Here is a 22,179-nt window from a genome sequence, read left to right on the forward strand (position 1 = left end):
AGACACTGAGAGTCTCCCTGAGACAGTGTTTGTCTCACCGCCGGGCACGACAGTATGATGTATAGAATCCATCACACTCGTTTCCTTCATGCGTCACTTGCCCTATGGGAACAGGCCCGAGATGATGGTAATCTTATGAAAACTCAACATGATTTGTTTATTACTGAAGGTTTATTTAATGCTGTCACCATGACCTGTATCCATTAGTAGCCTCACAGGTTCTTAAAGCAGCACTAGTAGCAATACCTGATGTTTTAAAAATACCACTGAACTTTAGTAAAAGCCTATGTAAAAGCTGCTTCTTGGCTCTACTTCTCCACTGCTTTCCAATGCTTTTGGAGATTCATTTGCATTTTCTCCACTTTTCTACACACAAAAAAAATATTTCAGTACTTCTTCAGTAAGCCAATGTTACATGGTGAGGTACACTAAAGAAAACAAAAATTAAAATGCTCTATGATATTTTTTAGTGAATTCTCAGGATTTTACTCTGTTTTGAACTGTTCATTTACTAGCATGGAAAGGAAAAACAAATCTAGCTGAAAGTTGTAGTTGTTTCCTCATATTGACCAAACCAAGTCTATCACACATAACAGAGTAGCCGCCGGACTTACTGTGCTCTCCAGATACCAAGTGAGGTTAGCTTCTGGCAGGTTCCTACAAACATCACACGTGTGGTGTCTAGCAAAGAACTCAGCATTTGCTCAAGTGCTCCCTGGGAAAACAGCTGCATGGATGAAAAGACAAATCAGGCAAGTCCTTAAAGAGTGCTCTTTGGATGAGGACTCTTATGGATGAGGCCTCCCCTTCCCGTGCACAAGCGAAAAGCTCTCACCTGAGCCTCCCAGATGACACAGGCAGGTTCATCGGTCCTGGAGAGTAAGTTTGCAGGTCCACAGAGCTTAACTCTACCCCAAATCACGTGAAAAGCTGGCAAAGAGAGATAAGGCACTATGCTTTGAAGTGTTTAGTTTGTCAGCACAAAAGTGCTTTCTGCGTCCAGATATATGAAGGTAAATAGAACACAGTTATCTCCATTATAAACCATGGTTTGCACATGGCAAAACGCTCCACAGACCTCAGTGCTTCGCTATGGTTTACTCAGGATTCCGTGGAAACGTGAAGCGGGGCCAAGCTGGAGACCTCCAGGGGCCTCGTTTAGAGCAGTATTGAGCCCTCACCCAAAAACAGCACACCAGTGTTCCTGCCAGGGAAGACGAGCCTCGGGCTCTTCGAAATAATGGAAGTCATTTTGGAATACCAAAACATACAGATGGCGGAATTAATTCCCTCACCTTCTGTATGAATTTGCTAGGTTTGCTGTAACAAAGTAACAACAGAAACTTATTGTCTCACAGTTCTGATCACCACAAGTCCGAGATCAATGTGTCAGCGGAGCTGGTTCCCTCCGAGGCCCTGAGAGGAACTCTCTTCTTGGTGCGTAGATGGTCGTCTGCCCTCTGCACAAGTCTAGGTCCTAATCCCCTCTTGTTGTGAGGACACCAGTCAGATTAGATTAGATTAGATTAGATTAGATTAGATTAGATTAGATTAATTAGATTAGATTAGACGAGGGCCCACCCTAACGACCCCATTCAACTTAATTACCGCTGTAAAGACTCTATCTCCAAAGAAGGCTAAATTCTGAGGTACTGGGGGTTAGAATTTCAACCTGGGAATTGGTGGGGGAGGCACACAATAGGCCCATAACACCTTCCTATAGGTATTTTGGTGTCAGATAGCACAACCATTTAGTCACTTTATTTCTGGTTTTCTCCATAAAAGAATAAAACCAACAGATTAAGGACACACAGAATCAGACTGGAGCTAGAAGCGACAGTGACGGGGAAAGAGCAGGATGCAGGTGGGTAAGTGGAGGACATGACGCCTGGCTCAGCGTGCTGGCTGGTGCGGGAAGCCTTGCACAGCCTGTACCCCACGCAGGACCATTCTCACAGTGACGGACCTGTAACGGCAGTGATCCTAATCGTAATGATAGTAACACGACATGAACTGCAAGCCCAGGATATGTAGAAGAGCTTGCCTTCAGTCAACAGGTGAAGGGAAGATGATTCCATCCTGAATGTGAAGAACCCGGCAAAAGAGTCTTTGGTTTTTCCTCATACCACCGAAGAGCAAGGGGGAAGCCCTCAGGTGATCCTTTAAGAATTGGACTTTCTGGGGCGGCTGGTTAGCTCAGTTGGTTAGAGTGTGAGGCTAATAACACGAAGCTTGCCGGTTTGATCCCCGCATGGGCCACTGTGAGCTGCGAACTCCTTAAAAAAAAAAAAAAAAATTGGATTTTCTGTATTAAATTTAAGCTCAGCAACAACACTATCTAGCACCACTCAGTTTGCTTTTCTTGAATCAAATGAAGGATGTTACTTCGTTCTGAGTCTCGCTTGGAAAATAAAATGACCTTAAAAATCTCCAGAGATTTGTAACCTGACAAGTGCAAGAGAACTATCAATTATGTGTTTTTGTTCCCAATCTGGCAACTTTTCCCTTACACTTTTTTCTTTACAAACATCTGAAGAAAATGCTTAGAAAACATGGGGGATGGTGCTGTAAGGCACGGGACACAGTTTCCTTCGAAAGAGGGGAGGAGGGGTCCTTCTGAGGATGAGAACAGCACATTAACACTGTTTGGACCGTGGGGCTTGGGGAAGGAAGCTGAATTTTGAAGAGACGGTCCTAGCATCTCATTTGAACTTATTAGTAACAGAGTGGATTTACTGTCATCATCTTCCTGAGAAAGCACAGAACAGACCATCTCAAACTCAGCTAAAAGCCTAAAACACCATCTGTTGCTATGTTGGACCATGTGACGGAAGAGAGGCTGACAAACTGGAAGGCACCGTCAGACACAAAATTATCCACCCTGAGCCCCCCTGCTTGGGAGCCTAAAGGAGAAAGGGAACTTGGATGCCTCCTTGGGATGCTTGGGTTATTATATTCTTTAAAAATGTGTGAAAGCATCGACATGGCACATTTATGTAACTTCACTAAAGCAAGATAGATTAAAACAAAGGTGTCAGAAAGTTTGAAATGAGGAATACTTTAATGCTGCTTTGAAGGGATTTCCCTCCAATAACACACACAGCCATCACTTGATGGTTGTTTATTTGCTCAACTATCATTAAATTGAATGTAAATTTAAACCAGCCTCTAAAACAATGGATGGCCTGCAGTCACCCCTATCGCACTAGAATTCAACGCGTTTCAGAAGCGTTCAAGGAAAAAGGTTTCCCTGGAAATAAAGTACTTTTAAAACATAACACATGGCACAGTCCAGCACTGTCTTTATCTGGGGGGACTTTTGGCAGCCGCAGCCACTGTCTCTGTGCTCTTCAAACAGTAACGTGCACGAGCAGAGGCTGGCCTTTGGCGATGACGGAATGGCTTCCCACATGGCTGGGGTGAACAGCAGTTTGATTAGATCACCTGGGCTTTAATGAAGAAGAATGGGAGCGGAGCACCACTAGACCGAACGTGTTAGCTCTGCAGACAGAACAGAAAACACTCCTCCAGCCTCAACAGCAAATCTTTATGGGTTGTCCCCGCGACTTCAAGTTGACCCACGACAACAAAGCCCAAGGGAGCAGTTAGCACGCCAGCTGAGAGCACCGTCCTGTCTAAGATTTTTACAGTGACATGTGCGGTGTGGCCACACTGGCTGTCAGTGCCGCTCCCAGAAAACTCTGGAGCCGGCGGCCGGGAAGTCTCCCGGCGGCTGTGCCCCAACCAGCCGGTAGGTGGCGCACCAAGCCACCCACTCGGCCCAGCGAGAGGCGAGCAGCTCCGACTGGCGAGGCAGGCCAGGACTTTGATTCATAAAAAACATAAAATTCTACTTGATGAACAATAATAATAAAGGAAATTGACTACTGGGCACCATAGAGATGAATTTTTAAAGCCCTGAAATCAAGTTATTTGAGATTATTTAATTTACTAAATTTGAATAACTGTGAGATGTAATGATGCATGGCAGGGCATTTAGGTTTTATAGCTTCTAAATGCTTCTCTTTAGGGTGATTGCACTCAGTTGTATGGTCGCCAGAGAACTCCGTCCCCATCTCTAAGCTGTGTAAACAAATTGGGGAGAGAATAATTGCACACTGGGAGAAAGGAGAGAAGAATCTATTGAGAGGAAGGGGGGCTCCAGCTACAAATTTTGCCTCTTTTTCAGGTAATAAACTACCTAAAAAGTACTCAAAGGCTAATGTTACAGACATTAGTAATGTAAGCACAGCAGCTAAGCCTAAGCTAAGCGCTTTCTTCTTGAAGCAGAATTCTCATCTCTTAGTAAAACAAGATCTAGAACAAATTTTATATTCACATCCAAATTTTTTAAGTTGGTGGACGTGCATTTCTAATGGCTTCCAGATTGACAAATTAGGACACGGCAGCATCTAGAAAGTCTCTTCATCTTTTGATCAAGGAAAATTTTCTGCAAGCAGATGTAAAAAGCCCTTTTATAAACATGCAGCCCCCACATTCTCTTGTGGGGCATAGCTCCAGGGCACACGTTCTGCGTGTGCACAAATGTGCATGTGTATCTCTGTAAACGGAGTGCGTTGCCGACACATGGATTAACTCAAATGCCTATGGCTGTGTGTACATATGTGGCTATGTATGTGCCGTGTACCACTTTGCTCTGCTGCTTTCAGCATAACCGAAGCTGGCACCAGCTCTTCGGCACTTTGGAAGGGCCTTCATTAGCACTGGGATAGTATCCAAAAAGAATCCAGAAAAATCAACACATGGCTGCTCTTGTTCTCACGACAAATGACAGCTTTGGTGGAAAACAACAACAGTCAAGAAGCAAAACAAAAACCAAAAAGCAACAAGAGTAGCAGTAACATGAATAGGGGGAGTCAGACATCACTAACTCGCATTTCTTTAATTTTAATTTATTCCATTTTTACAACTCTCTTCCTTTGCCACTAGGCCTCCAGGTGCTGTCACACAATTAGAAATATAAATAGTGAAAGTATATTTAGAACCCTGGGGAAAAAAACAATAATCATGAGGGCTTATGCCTCTTGATAGACACAAACATGCTTCTTATATTCTTTAAAATGTGTGAAAGCATTTAAGTGGCACACGTATGTGACTTTGCTGTAATGATATGGCATCAGCCGCCCACTAAACTACACCGGCCCCGACACTGAAGGCTGTCCATTGAAACTGCCACATCGATAATCCACAATTCTTTGGAACAAGAGTTCTGAAGAGATGAGCCTTTCTTGGAAAACAGAGTCACCTTAATTACCTGAAAGTCTTGTCTCAAAACCATCAACAGGAACCCTTGGGTAGTGCCGATGCCATGAGAATGTGTAGGGAAGGCAGCAATTTCTAGTCAAAACCCAATATTATGGGTTTTGTATGTGAATGGGTGTGTATGTGAATATGCCCTCCTGCCATGTCTTCTGATAGATAATAAATATCTAATAGGCAGATAATAAATCACACTCTGAAGAAAAGCAGTAACCAAGCAAACTAAAGAAGACTTTGACTGAAAGGGTTAATCCCTTTGCACTTCAGCTGTCAAAACAAGAGTGGAAAATTGAAGTGCGCATGACCCTTTAAGGCCAGTGGCTCTGCCCAGGAGACCGGCCATGAAGGGAGAAAACCCCACTGGGTCTTCAGAAAAGAGAAGCTATTGTGCTATTCGCCCCTCCATTAGCCCTGTGGGTTAGAACCGCCTTTCTGGGGAGCCCTGCACCGTGCTGGTGGCGAAGGTCCTAAGAAGAAAGCTGGACATGAGTAGTTGGCAAGAGAAGCATCTGAAAGAGCCAAATCTTAAGCTTCAGACATTCTAGAAGTGTGGCTCTGGAGTACTTCAGAATACAGGAGCAGCCTGAGGTTGTAGATCACGGCAGAAAGGAAGCAGAGCACCACCAAATTCATTCATTCATCCCACAAATATTTATTGAGTGCTTATGATGTGGCAGGCCCCATGTTAAGTGCTAGGCACGCAAAAATAAACAATTATTTCTTCTCACTGCATTTCTTACTTAGAACATGGCCACCATTTTGCCTAACTGCAAACTCAGTGCACAAAATCCTCTAACTCAGGAGGCAGAGGTGAAAATCCTTGTGAGTCTGTGGACCATGAGGACATTGAGCCCCAGAATGAGTTTTCTTAAGGTGGTGAGTGCCTGGCAGCACCTTAAACTGTCCTACCATCTCCCCTGATCACTGCACGCTAAACACACACCCTCTCAGGGGCTCAGCAGCTACTCCAAACTGCACCTTAAGTACGTGTTGACAACATTTCCTCCTTAGAAACAGCTCCATTTCCCCCTATTGCTGATAATTATTATGAATAAGCTAACACAATCTCATATTTGACAGAATGGTCTCACTCTCCAAAAAGGGCCAGAAAGACGATTGAAAGTTTTCCAAAAAGAGGAGAGATTCCAAGCAGAACTGAGGCTACGTCTCAACAGCCTATTCAATAACCCTTCTCTCTTTCATCTCCCCCCTAACATGAGGATAGAAGCAGCCTGGCGTTTGGCAGGGAGACCAATGTCAACACTCTCTATATTTACTTATTTATTGGCAGTTTGGAAGGCAGCCACCATTTATGGTTCTTTATTCCCAAATTGAGGGAACAATGATTCCTGCCAATGGCATCTCCAAGCCACCTGACTGGCCTCTCTCTGCATAAGCCAAGAGGGGACTGAGTCCAGGACAGTCACTGTTGGCTGCCATGTTTATAACACATGTGACACTACCTATACTCTAAAAGACCCCACCTGGAGAAGAGAGTGGGCTGCAAGCTCCCCGACATGGTTTAGCTCTCACAGAAGCAAGGTTTGGAAAGGCAGAAACAACTGTCTCCACACCCAGCCACACATCCCCAGCGCAGCCACGCCCACACTGGCACTCCGTCTGGATGGCGTCACGGGAGTGTGATGTGAAGACCTTGGAGAGGGGCCCAAAAGGTTTCATGTCCACATGGATGGTAACATGTTTGGGAAAACTGTTCTTCTGAGAAAAGGCCAAATAAATTGGGATTCGTTTTAACGGAGCAAAATGAGAAAACTACGATGCGGATGCCTTCAAAATAATCCTGAGAGAGTGAGGTTGTCTTTGAATGAAAGTAAACAGCCGTTCTCGACTTCCAGGACAGGCAGAACAAAAGAAACTGGAAAATTTTAGAGCTGGGTAAATCCTTAGGAACTATCTAGTCTGACCTCTTCAGATGAAGCTTTTTGGGTTTTTGGCATTTTTTTTAAAAGACGGTGGACTAGAAGTCGGTCCCCTAAGTGTAAATGGAGTGCTAGATTCCCACAGTTGGCTGACACCAGTCCTGGAACGATTAATTTAAACATTATGAGAAGCACAAATTTGTCACCAAAGGCACTCAAGCCACAGGTGAAATTGTAGACCAAGGAAAGCACGTGTGTTGAGGAGCACAGCATACCCCTTGCCAGGAGTCGAGAGATGTCCCGAAACTTTGTGATGAGCTAAAGCAACTCTCAGTGGACTGCCTATTGTACCGCTTTAGAAAGCAAGCTGACTGGGACCAGGGCACAGGGCAATTTTGGCCAATCTGAGCCACTGGAGGACGTGGCTTCATTAAGTGCTGGAATGGGCCTCACTATGAAATCCAGACGGCCTCTAGACTAGCAGCTCAGCTGTGGCCCCCCAGGTTGTCCCCCTTACAGGTAATTTCATGGGGAGCTGGTCATGGACAGACCGTGTAAGTCACCAAAGCTCAGTTGGCCTCTGCTATGGCTGCAGCATGAAATTTCCCGTTTGCTCCACAACCTCCAAACTCAGAGCAAAACTGCCACCAGCTGTGCTTGTAATTGTCTTTCTCCATTGCAAGTGAAGAGCACAACAGCTTTGATGATAATGTGGGTGGAGGAAAACTTAGGGACCCTCTTCTCCACTGAGGGTTGGCTCAGTCACCCATACGACTCAAGTTCCCATCTGCTCCCAAAGATGACGTGCTACGTAGTCCAGTAGATGGAATAATGACACTGGACTGGAGGTCAAAAAAACTGGATGTTCCATCTTTCTGATAAGAAAATGTACAAATCAGACAGAAAAGGTATCCACAGGAGATACGTGAACTGAACACTTTCAGCATTTGAATCGCTAATCAGTGTGGCAGAAATGAGGTAGGCGACGTATTTTCAGTTCCTGAAGCTGCTTGCTCTGCTTCTCACCCTGTATCTTTGCACACACCATTCCGTCTGCTGTTCCCCACTCCATCTTCCGTCTCTGCTTGGACAACTCCTGCTCATCCTTCAAAACCCAACACAAATATCTTCTCAGTGAAATCTCCCAGTGTTCCCAAAACAGAATTAAACGCTGTGATTTATATCTGTGATTCCAGATAGAAAATATTATGTATTGTGCATATTTATTTACTACTGATCACATTAAACTGCGAGAAACCGTAAGGAAGAGGAAAAAGAACAGGAGCTTTGGGGTCAGAGGTAAGAGACTCTACACCCCATCTCCTCCATTTATAAGCTCTGGGTCCTTGAGCAAACTGCCCAATCTTCCTGTTCCTTAATGCACCTCTATGTATAAAATGGGGACGATAATGCCTACTTTAGAATATTCTTGTGAGGGTGACGTGATACTGGCAAGTAAGGCCTCTAGCGGGGGGCCTGACTCAGTCAGCACTCCATCGATTGGCCCCCTCTCCTTTCTCCTGCCTCCAAAGGCAGCAGAAACATGCTTTTCATGATTGTGTCCTCAACACTGAGCACAAAACCTTGCACACACTAAGGATTTATACATGCAATCATGCAATGAGTGTGATAACTAAGGACCAATAGGGGCCGGTTTTTAATCACAGGACGTAAGGCCGAGAAAGGGCCCTAACCTGATGGTATTCGATCCAATGGTCACCGTGGAGGAACTTCAGAGATGGGAAGTAGCAGACCCAGATGGGGCCCTCCTCTCCCGCTCCCAGACCACGCTTTCCCTCCTTCTCCCTGCCAGTACATGCTTACCTGCTACTAAGTACTGGAGACCTTTCTGGGGCTGCGTCTCAGCTGGCCTCTTTGCCCCAAGACCTGGAGACCAGTCCTGTCTTGTGGCCACTTTCATACGCATCCCCACCGACTGTTAGTGATTAAGGGCAACGTCTCATCGTCCACGCTAACATGGCTTCATTCACATCGGAAATGCTAGATGATTAACAGGCTTGAGAAAATGTGTTGTGCTACATTCAGAAAGGATGCAAATGACAGAAACATGCTGCCCTCTGGATAGGCAGGGAAATGGCAGCTCACAGACCGCCTTACACCTCCGAGTCTGGCTAGACCGTTTTATGGCATTTAGCAGTACTGTGCGAAGGTACCCAAGGCATACCATAACTCTCACAAAATAGCGTTTTCATGTGCTAATGGCAACTGAATCAGAAACACATGGATTTAATTTCCTTCAAAATACCCACGGGTATAAAAATCAATGCAGGAAAGCCATTTGGCTAACTCTTGTTGGGGCTTTTCTGAGCCCAAAAATTGTGAGAAATTGTTGGAGATGGCTGCCGAGCCCAAAATCCCACCAGGTCCAGCCCTCCCCACACACAGCCCTGGCCTAATGTGATGTGAAACCCCGGCTGTCTTTTTGGAGAGAGGCAGGTGCTTGCTGTGTGGTACCTTCACGGCTGCCATCTCCACAGATTTCCTGCTTTCTGCTATTAGTTCATTCGCTCAGCCTCTCCCACCACACAGCCATCAGGGAGATCTCATTTTGGCAGCAGATCGGGGGCCCTGCCTGAGAGTTGATAGAGGTTGAGCTATTTGCAGAAATAATGCTTTCCAGACGTACTAAACAGTCCCCTTCTTTCCAGATGGAGTGGCATTAGTGTTGCTTCCAGCCATTTCCTCACCTTCTGGTCCACTTGTCAGTTCTCCCACAGGCACCACAAGCCTTCCGCATTCTGGGGATCTCGGAAAACTGCTCAGACCCTCAGCTCCTCACCACCTGCATGAACAATTGTACACACGCATTTATACGGCCTCCACTCATGTATGCACATACAGTTTTCTTCCCCCACCTCCTGGGAGTCAACTTAGATTTTCCGGGAGAGCTAATCACTAAATATGATAGTTTAGCAGCTCAGGGAATTAGACAGGCGTGAATACAGGGGACATCAAGGAAGTCCCTGGGCTGTGGGGACTGTTTCCACCCTCAGCAGTCATCAGCGACAAGGTTACTCACGTTGGAATTCACGCTGCCTTTTGGTGGCCTCTAGTTTTCAATGTCGGAGGGACATGAGTGAAGAGGTTACTCCCTGGACGAAGGAAACCTCTTAGGAGGTGGATTAAGCCTCTTTGTGATGTGGCCTGTACACGACACACTTTGGATGTGGGACCCCTTAAAATCAAATCCACGTGCTATCTCCTTACTGAGAAATTGCCCAGCGTCCATATTGCGTTAACTGTGGGTAGTTCAATATGCCCAGACCAGAAATCGGGTCCTCCACCCAGACCGGGCGCAGAGGGTCTCCCCGCTCCCTGCGTCCTGGTGCTACTGTCACCACTCATGTCTTTAGCCCAGGGACCAGATGGAGCTCTGGGCCACATGGGCAGAAGTTGAGGATGGAAACCGCCCTCAGTTTCCTACAACTAAGTACCTCCTTTGGCTTGCCTTTCTGCTCCTTTTCTAGCTCCTTCCTGAAGCTGAGCTCTCCTTTTCGGGGGGAGGCGTTAGGGCAGGGGCCGTTACACACGCATGCAGAGCCCACCCTGCCAGTCTTCTCATCTCTCAGTTTGGCTGACTTCTGTCTCTGTGTTCAGGATGGATGTGCTCTCCCAAAAATCTCAGATCTATCTGTTTCTGCTTTCACAGAGGAAAGACTCATGCATCCTGGAGTGGATGAAGGAGTTGGGGTTAGCCTCCCAGAAGAGCCTCACATCGGAACCTCTCAACACTACTCCATACTGTGAGTCAGACTGAACAGCTGAGGCCAATTACTAAGCACAATAAAGACAGGATGAAACAGACAATCCATTAAAAAAAAAAATAATACAAACTGCTGGGTATCCTGTGTGACCTTGGACAAGTTACTTAACCTCTCTGTGCCTCCGATTCCTCACCTGTAAAGTGGCATTCACACTAGTAAATACCTCACAGGCTTGTTATGCAGATTAAAAAGATAAGGCATGGAAAGGGCTTAGAATAAGCTTGGAGGGGAGTAAGTGTTCTCTAAGCATAGACCCATCACCAATCCGTGAATTTTCTACCTCCAGGTACCTTTACTTCCTATTAGCTCCCAAGCCTGTAGGGACTGAAAAGACGCTGGCACGCAGCCCAGCAATTGCCACTGGTAGATTTGATCCTTGCAACACTTCTGGGTCATCATGTTCCTGGAGGTGTGAGCTGAGTCACTGACAGTCAGGCCTGCTCCTGAGAGAAGTGGCCCTCACTGATGAGCTACATTTTCTTCTGGAAAGGCACTGCTGGTCATCTCAGGGAGGATCTCACAGGCTCTACCCCATTTTCTGGATCCCTACATGTCTTGATCTTGCTAGAATGGCAGAGAGATCATTTTGCCATTGTCGTACCCAACTGTGCTGTGTCCTTCCAATCAGGAAAAAACGGAGCTCAGCAATCAAAGAATTATTTCATTTGTTCAGCGGTGGATCTTTCCATCTAGATCAAGTCTTCCTATGCCTTGAATTTCTCCGACCCCAGGCTTGGCAGATTTGCCTCATTTCTTTAAAAGCTTCCAAACTTTTTTCTTTGATGATTCAAAACACGTAAGAGCAATAACAAAAGGCTTTTTACAAGTTACCACCTTTTTTTTTTTTTTTAACATTTCAAAATGCATCTTATTGCTTGATTGATGTACAGTTTAAAGTACAAATCAACTGTTTCATATTCATTTTCTTGAGGCCCACACTCTTGAATTCTGGAAGTCCCAAAGAGCAGAATATGACCCTCCCTAATTCTTTCTGCTACTGCTGTTGATAAAAAGAAATGAAATGTATTAGTCACCACCCATCAACTCAGGCTTCTGATTACACTGCTGAGACTTGCTCATTAAAGCAGGTATGGGGTGCAGAGGAGAAAGGCGGGGTTTCCATTTAGCCAGAGATGGGAGTAACAAGTTGATCAGCATGACACACCAGCTCCACAAGGGGGAATACCTTAAACAATTCCATCAACATTGATTTACTTTAACCAGGTGATATTTTAATGACTCAACCCCAGTGCTCCCTGGATGACATGCCTTCTCAAACTAAGAGAGCACACCACCTTTAAAAGAAGAAAATCAATTCGACTGAATGCTGGCCAGGGTGCAATAGAGTGAGCACTCTTTCGCATAATGGCACATCCCTTGGATACAAAGGACTTCTGCAGAATAATAAATGACAAGGAGTCAAGTGGAAAAATGGGCCAAGGGCTTGCACATGCGATTCATAGAAGAGATGAAAGTAGTCACAACAGCTCAGATGTAGATACAAGTTTCGATTTAGATCAGGATTTAGGTGGAGCTCGGCGTTCATCCCCACAATCAGAGAAGGCCAACATAAAACAAGACATCAGTTCTTGGCCTAGATATCATAAGTACTGAAGATTTCTATTCTGGGGAAAGGGCTTTGGGAAATAGCCAGTCTCTCACAAACTACTGGTAGGCATAAATATTCCCACAGCATTTTTACAGGATAATTCAGCACTATTAACAGCTACCTGAAATCTCTGACATCTCCGTTTCTTCTTTGAAGGTGGAAAACTATTGTTTACCCTTTTCTTGGTAAGAGGAAATTCCCAGTTCTAGTGTCTCTGGAAATAATCGTTACTCTGAGGTCCCCTCTTCTCTAATTCACACACACACACACACTTTTAAATTTTTCAAACAATGGGGTTATTTTCCTTATATGTTCATCCATTTTATCTCTACTCCGGGCAGTCTTTGATAAATCGTCTCTCATATTTTATCATTCCATTAAGAATGTGGTGACCGATGTAGGCACAATATTATTCTCATAAAACAAAGTTTCTATGCCAAGGACTGTAACAATTACATCTGCAGCAGAGATGGGGGAAGAGCGCTCGTGCCTTAGTGGACGAGGAGCTCTGGCGTCCTGGAAATCCAAGCAGCTCTGCGAATGTACAGCCCATCCCTCTTGTCCCTTCCCTGGGATTCATCCCACTGCCCCTTCAACCAAGCACCATATTCCCTGTTTCAAGATTTCCTTGGTTCCTGGGCAGGAGTCCCCTGTGCCTGGAATCTTGCCCCATCGCATCTCGTCAAGCTGTCTCCTGCAATCATCCAATAAACAGATGCTGGTGGTTAAAAAAACAAAAAGGTAACAATATGTTACTGATTCCTCTCACACAGACTGGCTTCTGAGAACCCATAAATGAAAACTATTACAAGGTACTCTGAAAAAACCTAAAGTGTTTTGGTAGTGCTTCATTTTGTAGTCTACCATTTTGATTCCCTCTTTTTGACTTTCCTGTATTTTTTTAGTTATTTTCTTAGTGGTCCCTTGGGGATGACCACTAACAAACTTAAAACAATCTAGGGGCAGATGGGTGGCTCAGTTAGAGCGCGAGCTCTGGGCAATGGGGCTGCCCGTTCGATTCCCACATGGGCCAGTGAGCTGTGCCCTCCACAACTAGATTGAAACAACTATTTGACTTGGAGCTGATGGGTCCTGGAAAAACACTCTTAAATAAATAAAAAAAGTTAAAAATAAAAATCCATACAACAGAAATGATGTCCTAAAACCCCTAATAATATGTGGCCTGAAGAGACTGACCAAGTATTTTCCATTCAATAGCATTACCACCAAAAAAAAAAAAAAAAAGTTCTTAGCTTTCCACTCGTGCTGCTTGCCAGCCCCAGCCCTGGCACACCATCCACACAGGCATGGGACGGAGGGAGTGTGCTGGGAAAGAGACAAACATAAGCCCGATGACCAGTTCAGCCAAGTCGGAGCAGCAGGCCCATCCTCTTCATGCCCCACAGGTTGTCTGAGCAAAATACAGCACAGAGACATGTGGCAACATATGTAACCAGCACTTACCAAGTGCTGGCGTTTGGTAACCAGGAGGCTTACCAAGTGCCAAGTTTTAACAAACACGTTCTCATCCAGCTTTCTGTTATGGGCTGGATTATGCTCTCCTGCCCAGATGTGTATGCTGATGTCATAAACCTCAGTACCTCCCAGTATGACTGCATTTGGAGAGAGGGTCTTTAAAGGGGTACCGTGTTTCCCCGAAAATAAGACCTAGCCAGACCTAATGCGTCTTTTGCAGCAAAAATTAATGTAAGACTCTGTCTTATTTTACTATAATATAAGACCCGATCTTATATAACATAATATAAGCCTGGGTATAATATAATATAACATACCGTGTCTTATATTAATTTTTGCTCCAAAAGACACATTAGAGCTGATGGTCCGGCTAGGTCTTATTTTCGGGGAAACACAGTAGCTAAGGTAAAACAAGGCTAGGGCAGGCCCTAATCTAATCTGACTGGTGTCCTTATAAGAGATTAGGACGCAGACAAGGGAAGACCACATGATGACATGGGGAGGAGGAGGCCATCTACAAACCAAGGAGAGAAGCCTCCGAAGAAGCCAGCCCTGCACACACCTGATCTCAGACGTCTGGCCCCCAGAACTGTGAGAAGTAGATTGATGTTGTTTCAGCACCCCCACCCCCCCACCCCCGTCTGTGGTATTTTGTATGGCAGCCCTAGCAGACTAAGGAACGTCCCCTACAGCCTGTAAATTCCATTTAGAAGTGAGGACACAAAGGCTCAGTGATAGAAAGTAACTTGTCCAGAACCAAAACTAGGAGGTGGCAGAGCAGGACCGACAACCGACAACACTCACTTCTTCTGGCTTTGACTCAGGGGCCTTGAAAAGACAATGCAGTTTCCCAGCCACTAAAGACAAGAGAAGCACTGGACCAAACGCCCTTCCCCACAGATGAGCGGGCATCCCCTTAAACCTGACGCCCTGGGGTAGCTCTAGAGAAATTACTGGTGGGGAGGTCAGTGAGGGGCCCCAATGAGGCTCACCCATCTCCTGCCGCTTGAGAGGAGCGTCCCTTCTGTCAGACATCCAGACGCAGGGAGACAACCAGAGGAACCAACTACCAAGCAGCTTTTGTGGGCAGGTTCTCCTCGCAGGGTGTCCCACGGCGTATGACACCAGATAACCCTCGCCCCCACCCCATGAGCTCAGGACTATCCTATTTTATAGATGAGAAGCCCAAGACATGGGCTCAGGGTCACCAATGAGCAAGATGCAGAGCAGGACAAGAGCCCAGGCTGGCACAAGGGTCCAAGTACTTTCCACTGCACAGAACTGCTTCTGGGGAGTAAGGTCTGGGGCAGAATCCCATGCTTGGAACTGTATAGAAAACAAGCAAAGCCTATTCCAAACGGACAACAGACAAACTAAATGGGAAACGATTCTGTACTTTTGGAAGATGTTGTCAATCTCTTTTCATAGTTCCAGAAGGTCAATGAGGGGCTAAAGACCAAACAGTGCTAGGGGCCTCCCCTCCCCACCATTCAGTGGGACTGTAGTTATTTTTATGTGAAATTTAATGGAAATTGCACAAAGAACAAATGAAAGAAAAAAGCCCCACAACTTTCCAGATGTTAGCAGTCTTTCTTATCCCCTTGTGACACCCTATGAGGTAGACAAGAAGGTATTCTTGTAATGCTCACCCACCGTTCCTTCTCCCTAGTAGTGAAAATGAGGGGCAATGAAGCAAATGACGTGCTCACAAGCCAGGGGGTGAGAAGGCTCCACCATGGGGTTTCAATGACCTTCTGTGACCTTCCCTAACTCCAGTCCCCACCCACCTCCAGCTCACTGCGGCTGTTTCTGCAAAACACTTCCCGCAGTCCCCTCCTGGTTGTCCAGTGTCACAGTCCAGCTCTCATGGTGTCACATCTATCTCTTCTCCTTAGTTCATCTGGTTTGTCCAAGGCTAAGATCGTTAGTCCTTCTTAAATCTACAGACTTTCTAAGCCTCAAAAACCTATGAAGTTTACTCAGAAAAAGAAAATATGCATGTAAAAAGCTCCATGGAAGCTTCCATGTGGTTGCTAGAGCTTCACAGACCTGCAGAAACATGGACACCCCTGCCCTGCCTGGATGTTTCTTCTCCTTATCTAGTAAACATTACGTCTTTTCTCTTCATCCCTTGTTTCTTCCACAACCTTCTTCTCTCCGGTACACATGCTTGCCTTCCATTACACTGATTCAAGGAAGGCTTTCGCCTCAAATAGCATCCTTCTGTTCACTTCCTGTCGTGTTGTCTTATGCCACTTCCTGTTTGATCATGCTAACAGTCTTTCTCTGCTCTTTCCTTCACTTCTCATGGAAAGTCCACTGACTCCCGCGTTCTCTACATCGTACACATGCAAACTGGTCATCTCTTTATTTTCTGTAACTGTGGCCCCTTCACTTAAACATTCTATATATTAATAGGAGGCTTGGAAATAGGTGAGGAACACAAAAAGAAATGAGACATCATTGCACTGTTGTAGAGTTTACAGGTGAGTAAAAAAGATAACTTCAGACATTACTTACAAATTTGATACTTGACCAAAATACAGAAGGACGGTGTTCTCTGGGCGCATAGGGCAGAGCTGCTGAACAGGCAGCCCTGAGAAGTGGCACCTGCAGAGAAACCTGAAGAATGATCAGGGGTTGGTCAGGCCAAACGAGAGATGGCTGGCTTCCCGCACTAGAGCGAGCTTGGCGAGCTGAGAGGCTGCAGAATCCAGTACAACAGGCAGGAGGTGAGAGGATGCAGAAGCCAGACCACGGCCATCCTGAAAAGCCACCGAAAGGACTGTGTGTTATAGACCAAAGGTAATAGGACCTGGTAAAGAGTTTTAAACAGAGACATGTTCTGATAAGGGAGAGGAGCTGAGAAATTATTTTACTTTTTATTTTAAATGTTAGGCTATGCAATACATTCACGATTTCAAAAACCAGAAAGTATGAAAAAGGTGTTTAGTAAAAGGTCTTTCCTTGCCCAGTTTGCCTCTTTCCTAAACAGATAATCAATTTTTTATAGTTTCTTATGTGTTTCTCCTGACTTTTCAGATTTATACAAGCACGTAAGACTAGAGATTCTTTTCTCCGTATCTATTCAAAAGGTAGCATACCATGCATTGTTCTGTACCTTGAATTTTTGTGATAGCTTTCGCTGTTTTGCATATTGTCGATTTAGCTCTTAGTATTAGTATGAGTTACCTTTTCACAAATGTAGGTTTCTCCTCCCTTACCAGATGGTAAGCTTCTGTGGGGCAGAAGCTGTGTCTTACTCAATTTTGCATGAGGTAGGTGTTAAGTAAAAATACGCTGAATTCAAGTGGGTGATGAAAAAGTAATATTTGTTGAATAAATCAGTTACTATTAAAAAGAACAAATGCTTTATCTGGCCCAGTCTCTTGAATTTTTTTTTACTTTTCATTATGCCACTTTTCCAGTAGATAGGAAAAAAAGAGTAGACAGAATATACAATGAACCCCCACGCCATCTTGATTCTCATCTGTCCCCACCACCCATCCATTTTGGGGAAGTAGAGGGCTGCGGTATTTTAAAACAAATGTAAGACATGTCATTTCCTCTGTAAATACCCGAGAATGCACCTCTAACCGATAAAGCCTTTGCTTTAAGAACATAAGCACCTGCCAACAAAATTACCAGCAGGATCACCTCAGATGCACTCAGATTCCCCTGATTTTCCTCACAAACGTCTGCAGACAGTTGCTTGTTGAACTCAGGAACCACGCAAAGCCCACATTTGGTCCTTGTGTCTGTAGCTCTCACAGCTCTCCCGTTGTACCTGCACCAGCTCTCTCTCTTCTCCTGCCTTCCTCCCTCTTTTGTGCCTTGGATGTGTTAGCGAGACCTGGTCACTTGCACTGCACAGAGTCCCCAGCCTGCATTTGGCTGATTGTTTCTCTGCAGTATCACAGGTATAACTTGTTTTCTACCCCCCACTTTCCTGGAAACAGGCAACATTTGTGTTTTGAAAACCATCCAAGCTGCTATGTGGTGTGAAAGTGGACAAGGAGAGGCTGTGTTAGTTACCCAGGAGGAGAGAAGAGCTCCCAAGATTACAGCCATGACAGGTAGCTTCAGGGGCCGCGTGGGCACAGAGAAATGGGCTGATTGGAGAAGTCCTTAGGAGACAGGATCGACAAGCCTCGTTGGCTAATTGGAAAGGTGTGCTTCTCCAGGACGTGTTAAGAATCTGGGCCTCGGAGCTGCAGTGGCTCAGGTGGTTGGAGCACTGTACTCCTAACGCCAAGGTCGCCGGTTCGATTCCCACATGGGCCAGTGAGCTGCGCCCTCCACAACTAGATTGAAACAACTATTTGACTTGGAGCTGATGGGTCCTGGAAAAACACTCTTAAATAAATAAAAAAAGTTAAAAATAAAAATCCATACAACAGAAATGATGTCCTAAAACCCCTAATAATATGTGGCCTGAAGAGACTGACCAAGTATTTTCCATTCAATAGCATTACCACCAAAAAAAAAAAAAAAAAGTTCTTAGCTTTCCACTCGTGCTGCTTGCCAGCCCCAGCCCTGGCACACCATCCACACAGCCATGGGACGGAGGGAGTGTGCTGGGAAAGAGACAAACATAAGCCCGATGACCAGTTCAGCCAAGTCGGAGCAGCAGGCCCATCCTCTTCATGCCCCACAGGTTGTCTGAGCAAAATACAGCACAGAGACATGTGGCAACATATGTAACCAGCACTTACCAAATGCTGGCGTTTGGTAACCAGGAGGCTTACCAAGTGCCAAGTTTTAACAAACACGTTCTCATCCAGCTTTCTGTTATGGGCTGGATTATGCTCTCCTGCCCAGATGTGTATGCTGATGTCATAAACCTCAGTACCTCCCAGTATGACTGCATTTGGAGAGAGGGTCTTTAAAGGGGTACCGTGTTTCCCCGAAAATAAGACCTAGCCAGACCTAATGCGTCTTTTGCAGCAAAAATTAATGTAAGACTCTGTCTTATTTTACTATAATATAAGACCCGATCTTATATAACATAATATAAGCCTGGGTATAATATAATATAATATAACATACCGTGTCTTATATTAATTTTTGCTCCAAAAGACACATTAGAGCTGATGGTCCGGCTAGGTCTTATTTTCGGGGAAACACAGTAGCTAAGGTAAAACAAGGCTAGGGCAGGCCCTAATCTAATCTGACTGGTGTCCTTATAAGAGATTAGGACGCAGACAAGGGAAGACCACATGATGACATGGGGAGGAGGAGGCCATCTACAAACCAAGGAGAGAAGCCTCCGAAGAAGCCAGCCCTGCACACACCTGATCTCAGACGTCTGGCCCCCAGAACTGTGAGAAGTAGATTGATGTTGTTTCAGCCACCCCCCCCCACCCCCCCCGTCTGTGGTATTTTGTATGGCAGCCCTAGCAGACTAAGGAACGTCCCCTACAGCCTGTAAATTCCATTTAGAAGTGAGGACACAAAGGCTCAGTGATAGAAAGTAACTTGTCCAGAACCAAAACTAGGAGGTGGCAGAGCAGGACCGACAACCGACAATACTCACTTCTTCTGGCTTTGACTCAGGGGCCTTGAAAAGACAATGCAGTTTCCCAGCCACTAAAGACAAGAGAAGCACTGGACCAAACGCCCTTCCCCACAGATGAGCGGGCATCCCCTTAAACCTGACGCCCTGGGGTAGTTCTAGAGAAATTACTGGTGGGGAGGTCAGTGAGGGGCCCCAATGAGGCTCACCCATCTCCTGCCGCTTGAGAGGAGCGTCCCTTCTGTCAGACATCCAGACGCAGGGAGACAACCAGAGGAACCAACTACCAAGCAGCTTTTGTGGGCAGGTTCTCCTCGAGGGTGTCCCACGGCGATGACACCAGATAACCCTCGCCCCCACCCCATGAGCTCAGGACTATCCTATTTTATAGATGAGAAGCCCAAGACATGGGCTCAGGGTCACCAATGAGCAAGATGCAGAGCAGGACAAGAGCCCAGGCTGGCACAAGGGTCCAAGTACTCTCCACTGCACAGAACTGCTTCTGGGGAGAAAGGTCTGGGGCAGAATCCCATGCTTGGAACTGTATAGAAAACAAGCAAAGCCTATTCCAAACGGACAACAGACAAACTAAATGGGAAACGATTCTGTACTTTTGGAAGATGTTGTCAATCTCTTTTCATAGTTCCAGAAGGTCAATGAGGGGCTAAAGACCAAACAGTGCTAGGGGCCTCCCCTCCCCACCATTCAGTGGGACTGTAGTTATTTTTATGTGAAATTTAATGGAAATTGCACAAAGAACAAATGAAAGAAAAAAGCCCCACAACTTTCCAGATGTTAGCAGTCTTTCTTATCCCCTGTGACACCCTATGAGGTAGACAAGAAGGTATTCTTGTAATGCTCACCCACCGTTCCTTCTCCCTCGTAGTGAAAATGAGGGGCAATGAAGCAAATGACGTGCTCACAAGCCAGGGGGTGAGAAGGCTCCACCATGGGGTTTCAATGACCTTCTGTGACCTTCCCTAACTCCAGTCCCCACCCACCTCCAGCTCACTGCGGCTGTTTCTGCAAAACACTTCCCGCAGTCCCCTCCTGGTTGTCCAGTGTCACAGTCCAGCTCTCATGGTGTCACATCTATCTCTTCTCCTTAGTTCATCTGGTTTGTCCAAGGCTAAGATCGTTAGTCCTTCTTAAATCTACAGACTTTCTAAGCCTCAAAAACCTATGAAGTTTACTCAGAAAAAGAAAATATGCATGTAAAAAGCTCCATGGAAGCTTCCATGTGGTTGCTAGAGCTTCACAGACCTGCAGAAACATGGACACCCCTGCCCTGCCTGGATGTTTCTTCTCCTTATCTAGTAAACATTACGTCTTTTCTCTTCATCCCTTGTTTCTTCCACAACCTTCTTCTCTCCAGTACACATGCTTGCCTTCCATTACACTGATTCAAGGAAGGCTTTCGCCTCAAATAGCATCCTTCTGTTCACTTCCTGTCGTGTTGTCTTATGCCACTTCCTGTTTGATCATGCTAACAGTCTTTCTGTGCTGTTTCCTTCACTTCTCATGGAAAGTCCACTGACTCCCGCGTTCTCTACATCGTACACATGCAAACTGGTCATCTCTTTATTTTCTGTAACTGTGGCCCCTTCACTTAAACATTCTATATATTAATAGGAGGCTTGGAAATAGGTGAGGAACACAAAAAGAAATGAGACGTCGTTGCACTGTTGTAGAGTTTACAGGTGAGTAAAAAAGATAACATCAGACATTACTTACAAATTTGATACTTGACCAAAATACAGAAGGACGGTGTTCTCTGGGCGCATAGGGCAGAGCTGCTGAATAGGCAGCCCTGAGAAGTGGCACCTGCAGAGAAACCTGAAGAATGATCAGGGGTTGGTCAGGCCAAACGAGAGATGGTTGGCTTCCCGCACTAGAGCGAGCTTGGCGAGCTGAGAGGCTGCAGAATCCAGTACAACAGGCAGGAGGTGAGAGGCTGCAGAAGCCAGACCACGGCCATCCTGAAAAGCCACCGAAAGGACTGTGTGTTATAGACCAAAGGTAATAGGACCTGGTAAAGAGTTTTAAACAGAGACATGTTCTGATAAGGGAGAGGAGCTGAGAAATTACTTTACTTTTTATTTAAAATGTTAGGCTATGCAATACATTCACGATTTCAAAAACCAGAAAGTATGAAAAGGTATTTAGTAAAAGGTCTTTCCTTGCCCAGTTTGCCTCTTTCCTAAACAGATAATCAATTTTTTATAGTTTCTTATGTGTTTCTCCTGACTTTTCAGATTTATACAAGCACGTAAGACTAGAGATTCTTTTCTCCGTATCTATTCAAAAGGTAGCATACCATGCATTGTTCTGTACCTTGAATTTTTGTGATAGCTTTCGCTGTTTTGCATATTGTCGATTTAGCTCTTAGTATTAGTATGAGTTACCTTTTCACAAATGTAGGTTTCTCCTCCCTTACCAGATGGTAAGCTTCTGTGGGGCAGAAGCTGTGTCTTACTCAATTTTGCATGAGGTAGGTGTTAAGTAAAAATACGCTGAATTCAAGTGGGTGATGAAAAAGTAATATTTGTTGAATAAATCAGTTACTATTAAAAAGAACAAATGCTTTATCTGGCCCAGTCTCTTGAATTTTTTTTTACTTTTCATTATGCCACT

General features: G+C 45.3%; 1 long non-coding RNA gene across 3 annotated transcripts; it reads right to left on the reverse strand.

The window, feature by feature from the left end:
* Positions 1–1,534: 1,534 nt before the first annotated feature.
* LOC141568562 (uncharacterized) lies at positions 1,535–12,250 on the reverse strand. 3 transcript variants are annotated; one of them, XR_012491718.1, is made up of 4 exons: positions 10,616–12,250; positions 9,869–9,963; positions 8,985–9,177; positions 1,535–8,265 (listed from the first exon to the last, which is right to left on the reverse strand). It is a non-coding gene; the product is annotated as an uncharacterized LOC141568562 (long non-coding RNA). The 3 variants fall into 3 exon arrangements; XR_012491716.1 differs by having other exon boundaries at positions 8,985–9,963; XR_012491717.1 differs by lacking the exon at positions 10,616–12,250 and having other exon boundaries at positions 9,869–10,609.
* Positions 12,251–22,179: the final 9,929 nt, after the last annotated feature.

Source organism: Rhinolophus sinicus, linkage group LG14, assembly GCF_036562045.2.
Source record: "Rhinolophus sinicus isolate RSC01 linkage group LG14, ASM3656204v1, whole genome shotgun sequence".
Lineage (NCBI taxonomy): Eukaryota > Metazoa > Chordata > Mammalia > Chiroptera > Rhinolophidae > Rhinolophus > Rhinolophus sinicus.